This window comes from Equus asinus, chromosome 12, assembly GCF_041296235.1.
Source record: "Equus asinus isolate D_3611 breed Donkey chromosome 12, EquAss-T2T_v2, whole genome shotgun sequence".
Lineage (NCBI taxonomy): Eukaryota > Metazoa > Chordata > Mammalia > Perissodactyla > Equidae > Equus > Equus asinus.
In genome coordinates, this window is record NC_091801.1 from 65,961,938 (window position 1) to 65,980,552 (window position 18,615).

An 18,615-nucleotide genomic window follows, 5' to 3' on the forward strand; every position below is an offset into this window, starting at 1 on the left:
ATGTTCCCTGGCAGACAGGATTTGTCAAGTCCTTGGCCACTAAGGTGAATAAATTCTTTACTCTTACTTTTAGACTTTGTCAGCTTCATACGGTTTACTTTAATGGTCTCATCATTCATTGACTGATTGATCCATTCATTCATCTGCAAATATCTATTGAGTGCCCAGGCATTGGTCTAGAACCCGGGGACATAGTTAAGTGACCAGCAAATCACCTGAATTACAGGTGTCTGTATTCAGCTGACTGGCTTATTAGTGGTACCATATCAAGGCTTCCAAACGGTGAACTGACACTAATTTGCCTTACGTCTCAATCCACAGAGGATTTTAATAATATACTCACGTCCTTGCTGCTACTGGCGGGTGGGAGGTTGAAATATCTCGCCACATGCTTCATCCTACTGCTCAGCGTTAATTGTGAATATTTTAGAATCAAAGGTGGCCAAACTTTGCACTCTTTAGGAATCTTGTCTGTGGCACATTTACCTACCACTTAATCCTTAGACACGTGTAATGAGGGAGTGAATTGGCCAAGGAAGAGGTAACAGTGGGGAGAGAGATGTACCAAGCGTGTTATAGTTAAAGTCAAACACCAAAGCTTACACCAGAACTCCAAGTGGATCACTTAAGATACAGAGTTTGAGATCTGCATACAGTAATTGTGGTAAAGGGAGGAAATTCTGGATAGATACTTTTTCTTTTTAAGTTATTTTGAACTACTTGTAGATTAACACGGCATTGTAAAAATAGTACAGAGATGTCTAGTATACCCACCCCCAGTTTCCCCTGTGCTTCTATCTTACGTAATTTTAGTACACTATCAAAACCAGGACACCAACTTTGGTACAATGTAAGTGTATAGTTCTATGCCATTTTAGCACAGGTAGGTTTGTGTAACGACCACTGCAATGAAAGAACAGAACTATTCCATCACCACAAAGCTCTCCCTCCAGCTCCCATTAGAGTCACAGTGCTCTGTGCCCACTACACCCCAAATTCCTGGCCACCATTCACCCCTTCGCCACGTCTGTCATTTCTAGACAGACAATTTTTATTGCAGAGAGAAAAAAACATATTTTCTTTATTCACTCATATCTACATGCAAATAAATACCATTTATTCATTCATGTTTGCATCAGAAAGATATAGGGATTGGGAAATTTGAAACTGAATAAGATGATCCGTTTATTAATTTCCTTTCATCCCTTAATAATTATGCTACCATTCATTGAATATTTCCTACTTATATATGTATTTTTCCTAACGTCCCTATGACTGATATTATTAATCCCATTTAACAGAAGAAAAACACTGAAGTTTGGAGGGAGAGAGAAAGAAGTAATTTACCCAAGGCCACACAGTTGCTGATACTGGGATTCAATCCCATGTTGGTTTGGTTCAAAAGCCCATGAATTTAGATAAGTATTACAATGGCTCTCTCATAGACTGGCGACATCCAACAGGGGAGCAGCCATTGTCTCCTCCAGCTGTCTGAAGTTCCATCGTCATCACCAACAAAGATGCCTAATAGTGTCCCACTTAGCTCCTGAGGTTCAAAATAACAATTTCGCAGATCACCTGAAAATCGGAAGTCCCAATGCAACCTGGCCTCATTTATATTTGAAACCAACCTTTTAGAGTGAAGAAACCTTTTTAGCCACAGACTTAAATGGTAGAAAAGGAATGATTTAGAAAGTGGAAGGTCTCTAGGAGAGTTTTGTAATAATTAGCATTTTTTGTAAGAAATTTGCAAAACAAGGCTGCTCACTAAGCCACCAAAGGTTTTCTGTGATGAAACAGAGAATTCTTTAAATGACAATTGTCCTCAGCCAAAAGAAAAAAAAAATCATATGCCTTTTAGGCCCCTTTCAAAGAAATGGGCAGTAAATCTAAGGAGAGTTTTTCTTCCCTCCCAAAGTTCTCACTTCAATAAAGGTGCTTATGGGAACACAAACTAGGAGTCTCCAAAAGCATTAATAATGGCTTATCTTGCTTTTCAAATTATTCTATTAATTTCTATTACTCTAGGAATTTAAAACATGCAAATATTTCTTTTACAATATTTTCTTTTGAAGATCTGGATTTGTTTTCAAAGAAATGACAGCTTGGGAGGCAGTCACTCCCCAGGAATCTCTCTCACACACACACACACACACACACACATGATGCCAGCAAAGAAGAAAGACTATTTTCTTTGTTGGGTTGCCAGCATACCCCCAAAGGAAAGCCAACTTGTAAACACAGATACAGGCTAGTGAAGAGGAGGCTCGTTTCCTCCAGGTTTTGACACCACTTATCATGATTATTAATTTTTAAGTAAGCTTTTTAAGTATAACATATAGATAGAAAAGTGCCCAAATTGTAGTGTAGCGCTCAAAGGCATTTTCGCAAAGAGAACCCATTCATGTAACCACCACTCAGATCAAGAAACAGAATATTGGAAACATTTCATGCTCCCTTTCCAGTTCCTACCCCCCAAAATAACCACTATTAGGATCTCTATCACCATGGATTACTTTTGTCTCAGGCAAAACAGACACGGTTTTGTTTGTTCTCATTGGTTGTCGCTGTTGCCTGCAGTATTGGGAAGACCTTGGATTATTTGTGAGGCAAGTTTGAACACCAGGTCCTATGCTTTTTAGTGGCACTTCTCAAAGTGCGGCCACAGACCAGCAGGAGCAGCAGCCCCAGCAACACCTGGGAACCTATTAGAAATGCAAACTCTCAGTTCCTACCCTGGACCCCCTGAATGAGGAATTCTGGGGGTGGGGCCCCACAGTCACTCTCCAGGTAAATCTGATGCCATCCAAGTTTGAGAAAGGCTGCTTTATGGGTTCAAAAGAAAAAGCCCTGAGTGTGGTTGGTTGCCAGGGGTCCCAACCGCGGCGGTCGACATGCTGGAAGGTGAACTGACCTCCCCCTCAATTAGTCTCAGAGAAAGAAGACGGAGGACCCAGGATAGAGAGGCCTGTGGCTTTTCGTGGGCAAAAAAAGCAGCAGAAGTTCTCAATCAGAAGTCTTCTTCAGAAACCCTTGAATAGTTTTTTTTTTATTTTTGAATCATTTAATTAAATACAGATGTTTGGACCCCACCCCAGACCTACTGAATAAGAATTTCCAGAGGTTGAGGCCTGGGTATATGCTTTAAATGTCCCAAAAATTATATCGATTAAGGATCATGGCAGGCCTCTACATTCACTGTCCCCTCACCCCAACACAAATGATTAACATCTTGTCTGTACCAGATCAGCCAATTTTGGAGCTACAGCCTAGACAGAAAGAATGGTCTTCTCCCTCTTTACCCACATCTATAAATTCTTTATAGGCTGCTGGTTCACAGCCCTCAAAACTCCCCCTCTACTTTGGAAACAAGCTCTTTCCAGAAGCTTGCTTTATCCACAGCCTCTCTGTGGTGGTTTTAAGAAATGTCCCAAATTCTTTGATTTTCTTCCTTTCAAGAAGTGAAGCCTAATTCTCTTCCTTCCCCAAAGGGGAAGACGGAAGAGGGGTACAAACTTTTTCCTTTAATATCAATGAGCTCTACTATCTAAAGCCAAACAATTAAGGACCCGGTAGTGCTAACATCCCCAGAACCTCTGGAAAAGTTCAAGGGGTGATTTATATCTATCTACCTATCTATATCTATATCTATATCTTACCTAGCACAAACCTCAAATACACACTCTTTGGCCTAATTTATCATTTAATCTCATTTTACCAAAATGTGATCCAGTGCAAAGCATATTTTAGAGTACAAAGAAACAGAGAGAAAGAAATTCCATTCCTGGGCTGGCAAAGGGAGCAATGGAAACTGCGTAGACAGAACCACAGATGTCCATAAGGGAATATAGTTTATAAAGAGCTATGCTATAGGAGATGTCACAGAGGGCTCTTGGAGAGTGTATTAGTTATCCACTGCTGTGTAAGAAATCCCCCCAGAATTAAGCGATTTAAAACTCCAAAGGTTGGTTATCTTGCAGTTTCCATTGCTCCCTTTGCCAGTAACAGGCTTTACCCCCATTCTCAGTGTATGTGGTTTAGGGGCTTGATGGTTTGAGAGTTGTAGGTGTGATGCAATCTGGGCCAAGGAGGTCAAGGCTTAGGATTTTTGCAGGAGTAGCTGTTAAGGAGGCATTTTTTTCTCATCATATATACTGAGGGAACAGATGTAATCATGGACCTGCTGATGGCCATCTAGCCTTCAAGAGGGAAGGCCCACCTGCAAATAAAGCCAACACAGAGGAAACCAGAGCTGAGAGATGAGACCTGGATCCAGCTGTACCTGACTCTCATAGATCCTTGGATTTTTCTTCTGTGTTCCCCTTTTTACTTAAACCAGTTTGAGTTGGCTTATTCTCAAATACAACTAAAAGTCCTGACTCATACACTGACCACAAATAGGTCACAATTTCCATGAGCCTTGAGTTTCTTTATCTTCTATAAAATAGGGACGACGATGATGAAAGTGATAATGATCATTCTAATGAAGGTGATAATAGTAACTTCAACCTGGTTACTAGAGCATAAAATGAGATAATAATAGTGACAGTGCTTTGTGACTGACGTTAGTAGTTGTCACGCTTTTGGCATTTTAAGACCCTTCTGTTGGCTCAGTAACTGGGAAAAGGAACTATAATAGTGAATGCAATGTTTTCATACCATCTGTACATATGGTCACATGTAAGCAAGTTAGCTCTCTCCTGGCTACACTATTAGTAAGAGACAAGGTATGCATACTGAAGCAGAAAATCCTAGTAAATCTCTTGGGTTACAAATGGAGTTGGCAAAATGCAGTGATTTCTTTACACATGCACACAAAGATACACTGTATTTCTGAGTATTCCAGAACACTCACAGGTGTTTAGCATGCGTTGGGTGCGGCAGAGGCAAGCAGAGTGCATGGTCCCCATGTGCCAGAAGTGCACCAGTATCCCCACAAATTCATGTCTACTCAGAGTCCCAGAATGTGACTGATTTTGAAATAGAATCTTTGAAGAAGTAATTAGATTAAGGATGGTGATGAAATCCTTATCTCATTAATCTACCATGGATTAGGGTGAGTCCTAAATCCAATGAGAGTGACATTATAAGACAAAAGAAACACACAGAGACAAAGAGCAGAAGGCAATGTGAAGATGGAGGTGGAGACTGGAGTGAGGCATCCACAGGCCAAGGAATATCAAGCATCTGGCAACCACCAGACGCTAGGAGAGAGACCTGGGATGGTTTCTCCCCCAAAGCTTCAGGAAGGAATCAACCCTGCCAACTCCTTGATTTCACACTGCTGGCCTTCAGAACAGAGAGAATAAATTTCTGTTGTTTTCAGCTTTCCAGTTTGTGCACACTTTGTTATGGGAGTTCTAGAAAACTAATATGGCATGTAACTATCTTCCTGTGTATAGCTGAATAAGGACTGCACTAATGTTTAAAATATATGGATGCTTAAAGTAACTTGTAAGATACAGATCACTTAGACCTGTGGCAATCACGCATCCCTTTCAACACATGTTGGAGTTTAAAAGGCTTCTCCTTGGATAAAAAAATCTTACTCCCACCAACACACAGTTCTATAACCCAGAAAAGAAAAAGGGAAGCCTTCTGAGGTGAGGGACATATATTAAGAACCTGGAAGCAGACCGGCCCACAGTAGGCCTATGCTCAGTCAATCAGAGTGCCTTTCACTTCCTTCTTGGCATAAAAAAAATCTAGACAACTTCCCTGCTAGCTGATGAGTCCTACATTTCTGGAACTGGGAAGGAGGAGGGAGAGAGGGAGTTAAGGAGCAATAAAGTCAGGATGGCTGATTGGAGCTATTTTCAGCAGGCCAGTCTTTTATAACTCCTATTTTGTTCCCCAGTTGAACTGACCACTGCTTGATGAATTGTGTTTATCTGTAGTTCAGCAATAAAGTTCTCTTTTAATTCCCTGCTGAATAGAAATATTTAGGGCAGTGCCACAGCTGTGTTTATTCTCACACTCCACACAGTTATGTAAATACTGCCTATGGAACTATTTCTGATAAAGGCCCATAGCAACCCCCAGGAATTACATGCTCACTCTAGATGGCTGCCAAGATGAGCAGTTTCGATCCAGCTTGGCGCAGCATATGAATGATATCACAGCTTCTCAGAGATCATTTGGCAAACCTCACAATAAAAGAGTAATTTTCTTTCCCTCTCACTCTCTCAAAGGCTCCCACTGAGCCAAATAATATTTCCCAGCATTCTCTACTTCCCCTGTTTAGAAACACGAGGCTGACACATAAAACTTGAAGCCCCCTACCACAAAATTAATAAATAAAACAAAACTTGCAACCTGGCAACAAAGGTTTCCAATGACCTTTCCCCTCTGAGGGGAGGCTGGAGAAAACAGATGGAGGCAGAAGTCAGGAGGATGGGGCCTGTGGGTTTGCAGCCACCACTGGGAATCAGGGGGAATTCAAACCACATGGTCATTATGGTTGCTTCCACTTCCACAAATCTGTGATTCCCATGGTTGATAAAAAAATACTTTCCCACAGACGAATAGGTGGCACACCATTAACGGTGGCTATCTCTAGATAGTGGAATTTTGAGGTATTTTTATTTCTACCTTTCTGCTGTTCTATAATTACGAAATTTTTTTTGCAATGCAATCCAAAAAATTTTAGAAGAAAAAGTTTCTTTAGGAAAATGAATGTTTGCACACCTTTTGCAATAATGTCATTAGTAAAACAAGTCACTAGGAGATAACATTCTCATGTGAAAAAGACAACACTAAAGAAAAAAATAGATTCTTTTTAAAATCCTCAAATTGGTTGTATCTAAAAGACTTCAAAAGAAAGAGATAAAAAAGACTGGTGGTAACAATATTCATAATGAGGATGAATAACTGTCCTGCGAGGATGTAAACTTCACCTCCAAACGTGTTCATCTTTCTCGTGTTATCTTCACCATCATCTTATGAGGTGAATAGTATTAATGTATCCTTCACAGATGAGAAGATGGCATCTCAGAGGGTGAGCTTGTCCAGTCTTCCACTCAGTAAGAGGCAAAGCTCAAACGGGAACCCAAGTTCATTTGACTACAAAGCCTGTGTCTTAATCATTATGTTCCATTTAGTAGGATGTTTGTATAGTGTGGTTTGTTGCTTAAAAGAGTAGAGAACATTTTTCATGTTGGTTGCTCCTCAGTGCCTTTTGAACACCCCTCCCCTTCCGGTCTACTGGAAAGTCTTCCAAATTATGAACTGAGCTTTCCCAAGGTAGAAGCCAGAATTCAAGTTCCCAGCCTTCCTTGCTGCCAGGGTACAGAGCCACTCACTCAAAATGGCATTTCTGAAGGAGGCAATGTGAGGAAGTAGATGAGTACAGAATCCATCTTCTGGCAGGTATAGTGGTGGAAGCATCTGGCTCCTAATGGCAGCAGTGGCAGAGCTTGGCCAGTCCCAAGTTGTTATTGGTGCAAGCTGAGGCAGTTGTGTGGGCTGTGGGATAGTAATTAAGTAGTGACAACAGTGGTATTTTTCCTAGAAGAGCCCTCACAATGTGGTTGGGTGTTGGGCCTCTCAGTCTGGCTCTCTGAATCCCATGGAAAATACGTGAGCACCCTCATATCCTTAGCCAGAGTTGATTCTATTCCCCGAAGCTACAATCCCCAGCTAAGAATGCATATTTGGGGATCTGGTTGCCATGATGGGAGCTAACGAGATCATCTAAGGAATCTGTCAAGAGTGAGCTGTTTATGGGAAAGAAGCCAGAAAAGGTGTTCTGCTGTTTTCTCAAAATCCTATTTCAAAAACAGGTCATGCATGATATAGTATTCTGCTAAGCGGAGAAGGAAGCTGACAATATCTCTCCCGTTGGCTAGGTTTCCATTTTTCAGTAACGCATAAATTTACAAAATATGTGAAGAATTTCAGCACTTTGGCCTTTCCTAGGGGAACGATATTGTTATCAAAGTTTTAGAAGAAGAGTCAGCTAATGTAGAACTAGAGAAAACATTTTGTGTTTTCACTACACACTTCACCTGTACCTCACAAAATATTCTGTGGTTTGACCTTGCTCACCCAATTTTTTTTTAAGTCATCTAAATATACATGGTGCTACGCGGGTCAAATAAATATACGTTTGTCTCTAGAATCTTAGGACCATATACTGACAAAATAAACAATCCACCCCAAAGTCCAATCCAGAACGTAGCATTTAGACTCTGAAGATTTATTTTTGCTTCTTTTGAACTAGATTATTTTGGGCTAGGGTTGCCGGAATTAGCAAATAAAAATATGATGCCCAATTAAATTTGACTTTCAGATAAACCACGAATAATTTTTTAGTGTAAGTATGTCTTGTGTAATATCTAGTGGTGGAAATGGTATAAAGTACATGGGTTAGAAAAATGCATAGAAAATAAAACTGATAGAACTTCATGATGGATTAGCTATGAGGCTGGGAAGAAAGAAGTGTTAAGGATGTTGCCTAGGTTTCTGGCATAGACAACTAAATGAACGTCAGAACCAGTTACTAAGATAAATTGAAAATGGCTCATATTTGGCAAGGAACATTACAAGTTTGGGTAAATATCTCCATCTTCCTTTAGGTCTCTTGTTACAACCTCAGACTTGTAGCGTATACATATACCGGCTACTCCCCAAAAGTCTGCTTATTTTATGGTTATTTTGTCTTAATGGCAGAAACATCCTCCCAACAACCCAGGTTGGATGGCCCAATTTCCTTGATGCCTCCTGGCCTGTTCTCCTGGTACCCATTCAGTCTCCAAGTTTTATCAATATTGTCTTGGTAGCATCTCCCTTTCAGAAGAGCTAGCCAGACTGCAAGTTACTACGTTTTCTCAGTCAAGCCGGAGCAATCTCTTATGTAGGATGGGATATAAGTTTTATTTTGTAGGCCAACTTTGATCAAATGGTAGTGGGTGCCTGAAATGATGACTTGAAAAGAAACCTGAGGTCTCATTCTAGGTTCGACTAGGGAAAGTGTCATAATCATTTATTGATGTGTGCCATGGGCAGGAGAGAGGGATGGGCAGCATCATGATGTCTATTTGACATTTCTAGAAAGTATTTTGACTTCCAGCTCTCCAGAAATAGGCCACCTCTACTTCACCTGATTGCTCTACCCTTGGAGAGTCCTGGCTTTTGGTTATCTGCTAATTTCTCCTACAAGACTTATCCTTTTATGGTTTATCTCCCCCACTAGACTGTAAATTCCTTGGGGCATGATATACATCAGAATTATCTTATCACCCCCACTGCCTGACACATGGAGGAGGGTACTCCACAAGTATTTGCTGGGCTTCGTGAATGGATGGCTCTGTCTGCTATTAAAAGCTTGTCCCATTTCTATTGTGGCTCCCTTTCTTGTCAAAGTTCTATAATTGCCTCCCTTTACATTTTTGTTTTTCCCTTACTAGAAGTTAACCCTTTCAGTCTTAAATAATGGAATTTAATTCTATGGTACAAGGTGCTTCAGTTCTAAGTGATAAGCTTGGTGTATTAAATAAAGTCACACATGTTTTAACGTCCCACGAGAAGGCTAGTTTCCACAGGCATCGTGCAATAGTGGTCAACTCAGAAATATTTATTTTATTTTATTTCATACTATAATGTTTATCACACAATTTGCCATACATGATTTTCTTGGGCTAAAACAATCAATATGTGATCTTGTGAACCTCACCCAGATTATATGTCAAAGCAGGCAGCCTTGCAAAAGTGCAAAGCAAGGTAAAAAGATGACACAGATTTAAAGGAATTAGGGATATTAATTTGAAGTGCTGATACCTGAGAGGTAAGAACAGCAGTCGATGCCATCGAACTCATTCATGTCACAGATTCGTGTATAATAGTGAGATTTATTTGTCTGACTCATTTACAAAATTGTAAGATGGCTTTTCATTTGTTAACTTACAATTATTTTTCGAGTGCCTAGTACCTATAGACACGGCATTAGGCAAATGAGGGGAAGGAGAGCTGAACACAGATATGGGTCCTGTAGTCACTGACAAGCCCATACTTTCTTAAGTTTTCAAATAACATGAGAAATTCCAAACATGAGAGAATAATTTGTATCTGTCTTAGCAGCAGAGAATCTTTTATCAAATTCTCAGTAAATTACTTAAGCAATAATTTACCACGTGAAGTTGGCAGCTGCTTACACATAGTAACAGTATTTCACCAGCACCAAAATATTGCTCATCCATTCAGTTTTAATTTCTACTGTCTTTCTTTCCAAGGAGGGAGGAAAAGAAAAGGGAGACGATAAGATCAAAAGCCTTGTATAATTAAAGACGTGTTACCCCTACATAATTAAAGACGTGTTACCTGTGGAAGGCAGCACATTAAGCCATTAATATCCATGAGTCCTTCAACAAGGATTATTAGCAGCCACCACCCAGTAGAGAAGAGGTCCCGAGAGATGGCGAAGAGAAGACATGCGGTGGATGGGGCAAGAAGGATTTGAAGAGACTCTACGACATGAAAGGACTAGAATAGCCAGGGAATTTGGGTTCAGGAAGTAGAAAAGACCATAGGCAATTTTAGTTTGCATGAGAGAACTAGACAGTGAGGAAAAACAGAAACGAAAATCATCCTGGTTAAATGCATGAACAAATGAATGGTCAAAGACAGAATTAGCAATCAAGAAGGAACTTAGAGGTCATTTAATTCAACCACTCATTTCAAAGGTGAAAAACCCAACTTCTAGAGAGGAGAAGTGACTTAGCCAAGGTCACACTTGCAGGTAGTAGTCTTTCTGAGTCTAGAATCCACACTTCTTAACAACCATGTCTATCGAAGTTCAGAGAATGGGAACAGAGTGGAGAAATCATGTGTACTGGAGGCCGAGTTAACTTTCTTCACAGTTTTCTAGAGAGCTGGTCCTGAATTTGGGGCCAGTAGCTCTTTCTGTATTTGAAATACTCACTGCAGTACTGCGTAGATATTTCACTGTCAAGGTATTTATGGAAATGACAGCTTCATAATTATTCTCTCTATGAAGTCTCTGCACAAAGACACTTTCGCCTCTTTTGTAGATAGCAGTAATCATTTTCATTACTAGGAAGATTTAAACAAGCACAAACAAATAAATCAGCTATGCACAAAACTGCTGTTTTTTTTTTTTTTTTTTTTAAAAATCCGTATCTGAACTATCTAGACAAGTTTTAAATTGTCATGCAATTCTGTACTGGTTGCAAGAGAGGACGAAAATCAGAATCATGCAAATGATCGATGAGTTTCAGAAGGTCACACTACATGAAATTCAATCTTCCTCATTCTCACAGGAAATGCTAAGGTGCCAAACAAGTTGGGAAAAGAGTCAGTCTCTGTGCAAAGCAGCAAAGCTGTGCGTTAGATTTGTTTAATTTTATTTTGACTTCACTAGTTTTGTTTTCTTTAAAGAAAATACGTGTTAAAATAGCAGAACAGGAAAACTGTTACAAATGAAGGAAATTAACTCAAAGCTTTCGACTTCTTGCCATGGAGGGGCATGGGAGAGGAGGATGGGGGGGAGAAGGGCGGGCTGTGGAGGGGAGAGGAGAACGTGGTGCTTTCTGTGATGGCTGCCAGGGAGACCTGAGCTCCTGGGCTGCTCATCTGCTGCCTCTGCCTCATAGTAGTCCAAACATTTGTTCCCTCCAGATGTGCAAGTCAGTTGGTTAAACTTTATATCCAGCTTCGCACCCTTGGGCAATCTGCACAAGGGCTGCTTATCAATTAGACTGGACTGCTTATACCAGGACTTCAATATGCCCCTCCCAAAAGAGAAACTGAAACAAGCCGGATGTTGGGGTGGGGTAAAGTACAGATAACCTTAAATCACTTTTGAATCATTCATTCAAAAATATTTATTGAATGTCTGCTCTCTACCAGGCAGTCTGTTAGGTGCTAGTAACACTGAGTCTGACAACAGGGCCATGGACTTCAAAGAGCTGGATGTCCACAGGGGCTGAGGGGACGTGAGGTTGAGGGGGTGGCAGACAAAGAAACCAATGGCTGCCATCCAGGAGAGGCCACGTAACACAGCGGTTAGAATATCACTAATGGAGTCAATCAACTTGGTCCACGTACTTGCTGGCTATGAGCTGAGCAGCCTTGAGCCAAGAACTCAAGCTCTCTGCATCTCAGTTTCCTCCTCTACAAATAGGAATGGGCTGAGTTATAACAATCCAATGTAAAGAACAGTGATGATCCTAGAGCTTACTTTTGAAGGAAGAAGGTAAGTTGGCTAGACGAAAAAGGAGTAGTAGAAGTCCTGGGAAGAGAGTCCTGAGGAGGGGGGTAGCCTGGGCAAAGCACAGAAGTGGAAGGAAAACCACGCTGCCGGGGATGAAAACTGCCTGTGGTTCTTTAATGGCTTGGATGCAGTGTGGGGGAAAGATGGGCAAGTGAGCGAGAGCGCAAACAGGGGAGAGAGCCTGAAGGAGACCCACTGGCAGAATTCCATGTAAGCAGGTGACACAGTCAAACTTGTATGTTAGTGAGATCATGCTGGGAAGATGGGAGTGGACGGGAGAGAGGCTGGAGGGAAAGAGACCTGCTGGACGTCCATCTCTGCAGTGATGAGGGTGGCGGCAGCAGAAACGCAAAGGAGAGAACACTTTAGACACTAAAGACTGGACTACAGCAGGGTAAGAAGACCATTCTCTTATGACCATTTGATTTCTGAATTAATACTTGTATCTTTGGGAAATTGTGTCCACTAAACATGGAATTAAAAAAATATCCACACATGGATACAGCAGTTCACTAGGCAGAGTGGGGAGGGTTGGATACAAAGATAAGGTGGGTGTAGTCCAAGCCATTTACAGCCTCGGGCACCAAAATAATCATAAAACATGGCAGAACAGCTGTGCCATTAAAGCAGTGTAACGTATCTAAGGAAGGTATGCTGGAGTGTAAGGAGCAGGAAATACTTCAGGAAGATTAAGGCATTTGAGATGGGATTACGGGATAAGAGGATTTTGACAGGTGGAGAATGGAGGGAGGGCATTCCAGTCTGCGGGGACACCATGACCAAGGATGGACAGGCAAGAAAGTTGAGGGTGTTTAGGAAGAGCAATAGCCCAGTTTATCTGGAAAACATATCTATAAATGCGCTTATTTATAACAGTATTATTGACATACAATAAGCTGTACATATTTTAAGTGTACAATATGTTGACAAACGTATACCCACATGGCTCTGCTTCCCTCCATTTCTCTTATTCTAGCTTAGTTTCCGTGATCTAGAATTTTAATAAATGGAATCATACAGTATATATTCCTTTTTTTCTCGCTTCTTCTGCACAGTATAATTAGTTTGAGATTCATACATGTTGTAGCATGTGTCAATAGTTCATACCCTTTTATTGCTAAGTAATAACCCATTATATGGATATACCACTGTTTATCCACTCATTTCTTCTTTTTTTTTTTTTTTTTGAGGAAGATTAGCCCTCAGCTAACATCTGCTGCCAATCCTCCTTTTTGCTGAGGAAGACTGGCCCTGAGCTAACATCCATGCCCATCTTCCTCTACTTTATATGTGGGACGCCTACCACAGCATGGCTTGCCAAGTGGTGCCGTGTTCACACCCGGGATCCAGGCCACCAAAGTGGAATGTGCGCACTTAACCACTGTGCCACCAGGCTGGCCCCTATCCACTCATTTTTTGATGGACATATGGGTTGTTTCCAGTTCTTGGTTATTAAAAATAATGCTGCTATGAACATTTGTGTTTTTTTATGGACACATGCCTTCATTTCTCTTGGGTAAATAGCTAGGAGGGGAATTGCTGGATCACACGGTGGGTGTATATATAACATTTTAAGGAATTGCCAAACTGTATCAAAGTGGTTGTACCATTTTTCATTCCCAGTCAGCAGTGTATGGAGGGTCTAATTCTTCCACAACCTTGTCAACATTTGATATGATCAGTCTTTTTAATTTTAGCCAGATTAATGCGCATAGTGGTATCTCATTGTGGTTTTCATTTGCATGTCTGTAATGACTAATGACGCAGAACATCTTTCCATGTGCCTATTTCCTATCCATCTATCTTCTATGGTGAAGTGTCGGTATAAATGTTTGCCCTTTTAAAAACCTGCATTATTGCTTTTTTATTATTGAATTTAGAGAGTTTTTCATATATATTCTGAATACAAATTCTTTACCAGATATATGATTTGCAAATGTTTTTTTCCCAGTCTGTGGCCTGTGTTTTCATTCTCTTAAGAATAAGTTTTTAATTTTAAGGAAATCCAATTTATCAACTTTTTCTTTTCTTTATGGATTGTGCTTTTCATGCCATATATAGAACGTTTGCTTAACCCAAATTCACAAAAGTTTTCTCTTATGTTTTCTTCTAGAAGTTTTAGGTTTTACATTTACATTGATGATACATTTGAACTAATTTTTGTATATGGTGTAAGGCATGGATTGAAGTTCACTTTTTTTTTGCTTTGGATATCCCATTTTTACAGGACCGCTCACTGAAAATACTACCTTCTCTCCATTGAATTGTCTTTGCATCTCTTGAAAATCAGTTGTTCATCTATGTATGAGTCTGTTTCTGGATTCCCTATCATGTTCCATTGACCAATTCATCTATCTTGATGTCAGTACCCCACTGTTTGGATTACTGTAACTTTATAAAAAGTGTTGAATGAGGTGGTATTAGTCCTCCAACTTTGTTTTCTTTGAAGCTCTTTGGCTATTCTGGGTCCTTTGCATTTCCATATGAAATTTTTAGTCAGTTTGCCAATTTCTATAGAAAAACCTGCTGACATTTTGATTAGTATGGCACTGCATCTACAGATCATTGAGCGAAGAGTTGCCATCTTAACAATATAGAGCCACTCCTTTCTATATCCATCTGTATATCCATGTTTGTATTTGGTATCATTTTCTTTCTGCCTGAAAAACTTTCCTTAGCATTTCTTGTAGTACGGGCTGTACCACAAGGTGATGAGTTCTTTCAGCCTTTGTACGTCTGAATGAGTCTTTATTTTACCTGACTCTTTGAAAGGTATTTTCACTAGACGTAGAATTTTAATTTGACATTTTTTCTTTTTTTTTTTTTTTAAAGATTTTTTTATTTTTTCCTTTTTCTCCCCAAAGCCCCCCGGTACATAGTTGTGTATTCTTCGTTGTGGGTTCTTCTAGTTGTGGCACGTGGGACGCTGCCTCAGCGTGGTCTGATGAGCAGTGCCATGTCCGCGCCCAGGATTCGAACTAACGAAACACTGGGCCGCCTGCTGCGGAGTGCGCGAACTTAACCACTCGGCCACGGGGCCAGCCCCTTGACATTTTTTCTTTCTTTCAGTACTTGGAAGTTATTGCTTGACAATCTTCTCACTGGTTTTGCTTCTAATGAGAAATAAGCTGCTGTCTTAGTCTGTTCAGGCTGCTGTAACAGAATACCATAGACTGGGTGGCTTATAAACAACAGAAATTTGTTGCTTATGGTTGTAGAGCCTGGGAAGTCCAAGATCAAGGCACTAGCAGATTCAGTGTCTGTGAGGAGCTGCTTCCTGGTTCATAAATGGCCATCTTCTTGCTGTGTCCCCACATGGTGGAAGAGGTGAGAAGCTTTTCAGGCTCTCTTTTATAAGGGCACTAATCCCATTCATGAGAGATCCACTCTCGTATCCTAATTACCTCCCAGAGAGGATTCATCATTTTTTCTTTTTTCAAGGAAGATTAGCCCTGAGCTAACATCTGCCAATCCTCCTCTTTTTGTTGAGGAAGACTGCCTCTGAGCTGACATCCATGCCCATCTTCCTCTACTTTACATGTGGGATGCCTGCCACAGCATGGCTTGCCAAGCGGTGCTATGTCCGCACCCGAAGCGGAACATGCGCACTTAACTGCTGCGCCACCGAGCTGGCCCCGGTGATTCATCTTTGATGACCACATTGGGGATTAGGTTTCAACGTATAAATTGGGTAGTAGGGGACAAAAACATTTAGTTTATAGCAGCTGCCTTCTCTTTGTTCCTCTGTGTGTGATGTATCTTTTTTCTTTGGCAGCTTTTAAGATTTTCTTTTCATCATTGGTGTTGAGCAACTCAACGATAATGTGCCTTCTCATCACTTTCTTCATGTTTCTGTATACAGGGTTTATTGAGCTTGTGCAGATCCATAGGTTTACCGTTTTTATCAAATTTGGATAATTTTCAGCTATTATTTCTTCAAATGTTTTTCTGTCCTTTGCCCACTTTGAGGACCCAACTTTGGTATATTAGGCTGCTCAAATTTCTACCATAGCTCACTGATTCTCTGTCCATTTCATTTTCTAAAATTATCCTTTTTCTCTGTGTTTCATTGTGGATAGTTTCTACTACTGGTCCTCTCTGCTACTAATTCCATCCAGTGTGTTTTTTATTTCATACACTGTAGTTTTTATCTCCTGGAGTTTGATTTGGATCTTTTTTATATCTTCCTTGTCTTTAACTTTTCGAACATATGGAATACAGTTATATTAACTGTTTTAATGTCTTTATTGGCTAATTCTAAAATCGACATCAGTTCTGGGTCAATTTCCATTGATTAGTTTTCTTCTTTATCATGGATCATGTTTTCCTATTTCTTTGCATGTCTGGTAATTTTTCAGTAGATGACAGACATTGTGAGTTTTCCCTTGTTCAGTGCTAGATATTTTTATATTCCTAAAAATATTCTTCAGCATTTTTTTTCTGGGACAAGTTTCCTTGGAAATCATTTGATCTTTCCAGGTGTTGCATTTATTTGTCAGGCAGGACTGGGGTGGTGTTCCATCTGGGGCAAATTCTGTCCCTCTGCTGAGAGGAGGTCCTCTGTATACTCTACCCAATGTCCTGTGACTCATGATATTTTTCAGTCCCACTAGTAGGATAGGCATTATTCCTGGCCTGATGTGAGTGCTGAGCAAAGTTACCTCTAATCCTTTAGGGTAGTTTTTTCCTTGGCCTTTTGTAGTTTCTCACACATGTGTGATCAATACTCAGCTGACCTCAAGGAAATCCTCTTCAGATCTCCAGAATTCTCTCTGTGCAGTTCTCTCCTCTCTGCTGTGTGCCTTGTGAACATAAGCTGTCTTGGTCTTCCTGGACTCTCAGCTCTGTCTTCCCAGCTCAGGGTGCCCTTTCGGCTCCACTAGTGTTCCCTCTCCCTGTGCCATGGCCTGAAAACTCTCTCAAGGCAGAAAGCTAGGGCAATCTTAGGGACTGCCTTGCTTGTTTCCCATCTCTCAGGAATCATGGCCTGATATCCAAGATCTTGAGCACATATTTTGCCTGTTTTTGGTTGGTTCAGGTGGGAGGATGAATCTAGCTTCTGTTACTGCATCTTGGTCAGAGTGGAAGTCTTGTCCCTTGCCTCTTAAGATAAGTCTTTAAGATACAGTCTTTTCAGCATGATGCTCTTTATTATGAAGGCATCCCAGCATTTACTATCATTGATGTATTAAGTGACAGATTAGATTATATTCGCTTCAGGTCAGTTCAAAGGTATTTACCGGGCAGGTACTGCCCAATAAATATGTGCCAGGCACTGTATTTATGAAGATGAACCAACCCCTCTGCCTTCCTGGCATCAGTTTACAGATACAGCAAACAACTTTGGAAGGAATCAATGATAGGACTTGGATATTATCCATTATCCATGCTTTTAATATTCCCTCCTTTTTTCTGGTGCCTGCCAACAGCATCACAAATTTCGCATCAAGGACAGCTGGAGGAAATCAGAAACTCATGTCACATGATTTTACTAATTGTAAGCAGCCCTGAGGCTTAGACTTAGTGACAGAAGTTGAAACTCTAGAGGGAAATACTTTATGCTGATGAACTGTTGACGTCTCTGTTCCAAGCTATTACTCTACTCCCATAACCATAACAGAAAGTTGACTCTACTTCAGAGAGGAGAAAATGAAGCCTCTAATGGCTCCACCTTAGAACCTGAGGGAATGAAGCAGGATAAGGTAAGCATCTAAGGTTGATGACATCAAGGAGCTGGATTACATATAAGCCATCTCCATGGTGCTCCCACTTCTGAGATGAGCATTTCATAAACGTTGTTAGAAGCAATATGTTGACCTTTTGTGAGTTGGAGCAGCTGACATTTTGCCTGGATCTGAGCCAGGGTGGGTGCTATTCTAAATGAGAAATCAGTTATCCCATCTGTACCGAAAGAACTTTTTCTAATCATTTGTTTAAAGCTTTATTTCCAAGGCACTGAGTGAATTTAATTAAGTTCACCAGCACCATCCCCTCCTTAATAAATTCCTCACACATGTGGATTCACTAGGAAATTGAATTTTACCTCCAGAAAACAAAAAAAGGACATTCAACTAAAGGATGAGAGATGAGTTTACTGAAAGCCCAGTGATCTAGTCAAAATGAAAATGCCTCTCAAACTGTAATGAGATGAATCATACTAAAAAGCGGATTCTGGTTCAACAGGCCTAAGTCGGGCCTGAGATTCAGCATTTCCCACAGACTCCCAGGTGATGCGCTGCTGCTGGTGTCCCCAGAGTATACTTTGAGTAGCAAGGAGATAGAAGACACCAAGACATCATTCACATCTCATTTTGCCATTAAGTCGCTGTTGTAACTTGGAAACCCTTCTCAACTGGGCTTTAGTTTACTCTAGAATAAATTGTTGT

General features: G+C 40.6%; 1 protein-coding gene and 1 pseudogene across 1 annotated transcript in view; one reads left to right on the top strand and one right to left on the bottom strand.

Annotated features, from left to right (window-relative positions):
* Positions 1–18,615, bottom strand: part of SNTB1 (syntrophin beta 1) — a 226,486-nt gene that overhangs the window by 87,279 nt on the left and 120,592 nt on the right. The gene's annotated exons all lie outside the window — the stretch shown is intronic.
* LOC139039923 (ubiquitin-ribosomal protein eL40 fusion protein-like) overlaps positions 1–18,615 on the top strand; it is a 32,405-nt pseudogene continuing 13,790 nt past the window's right edge.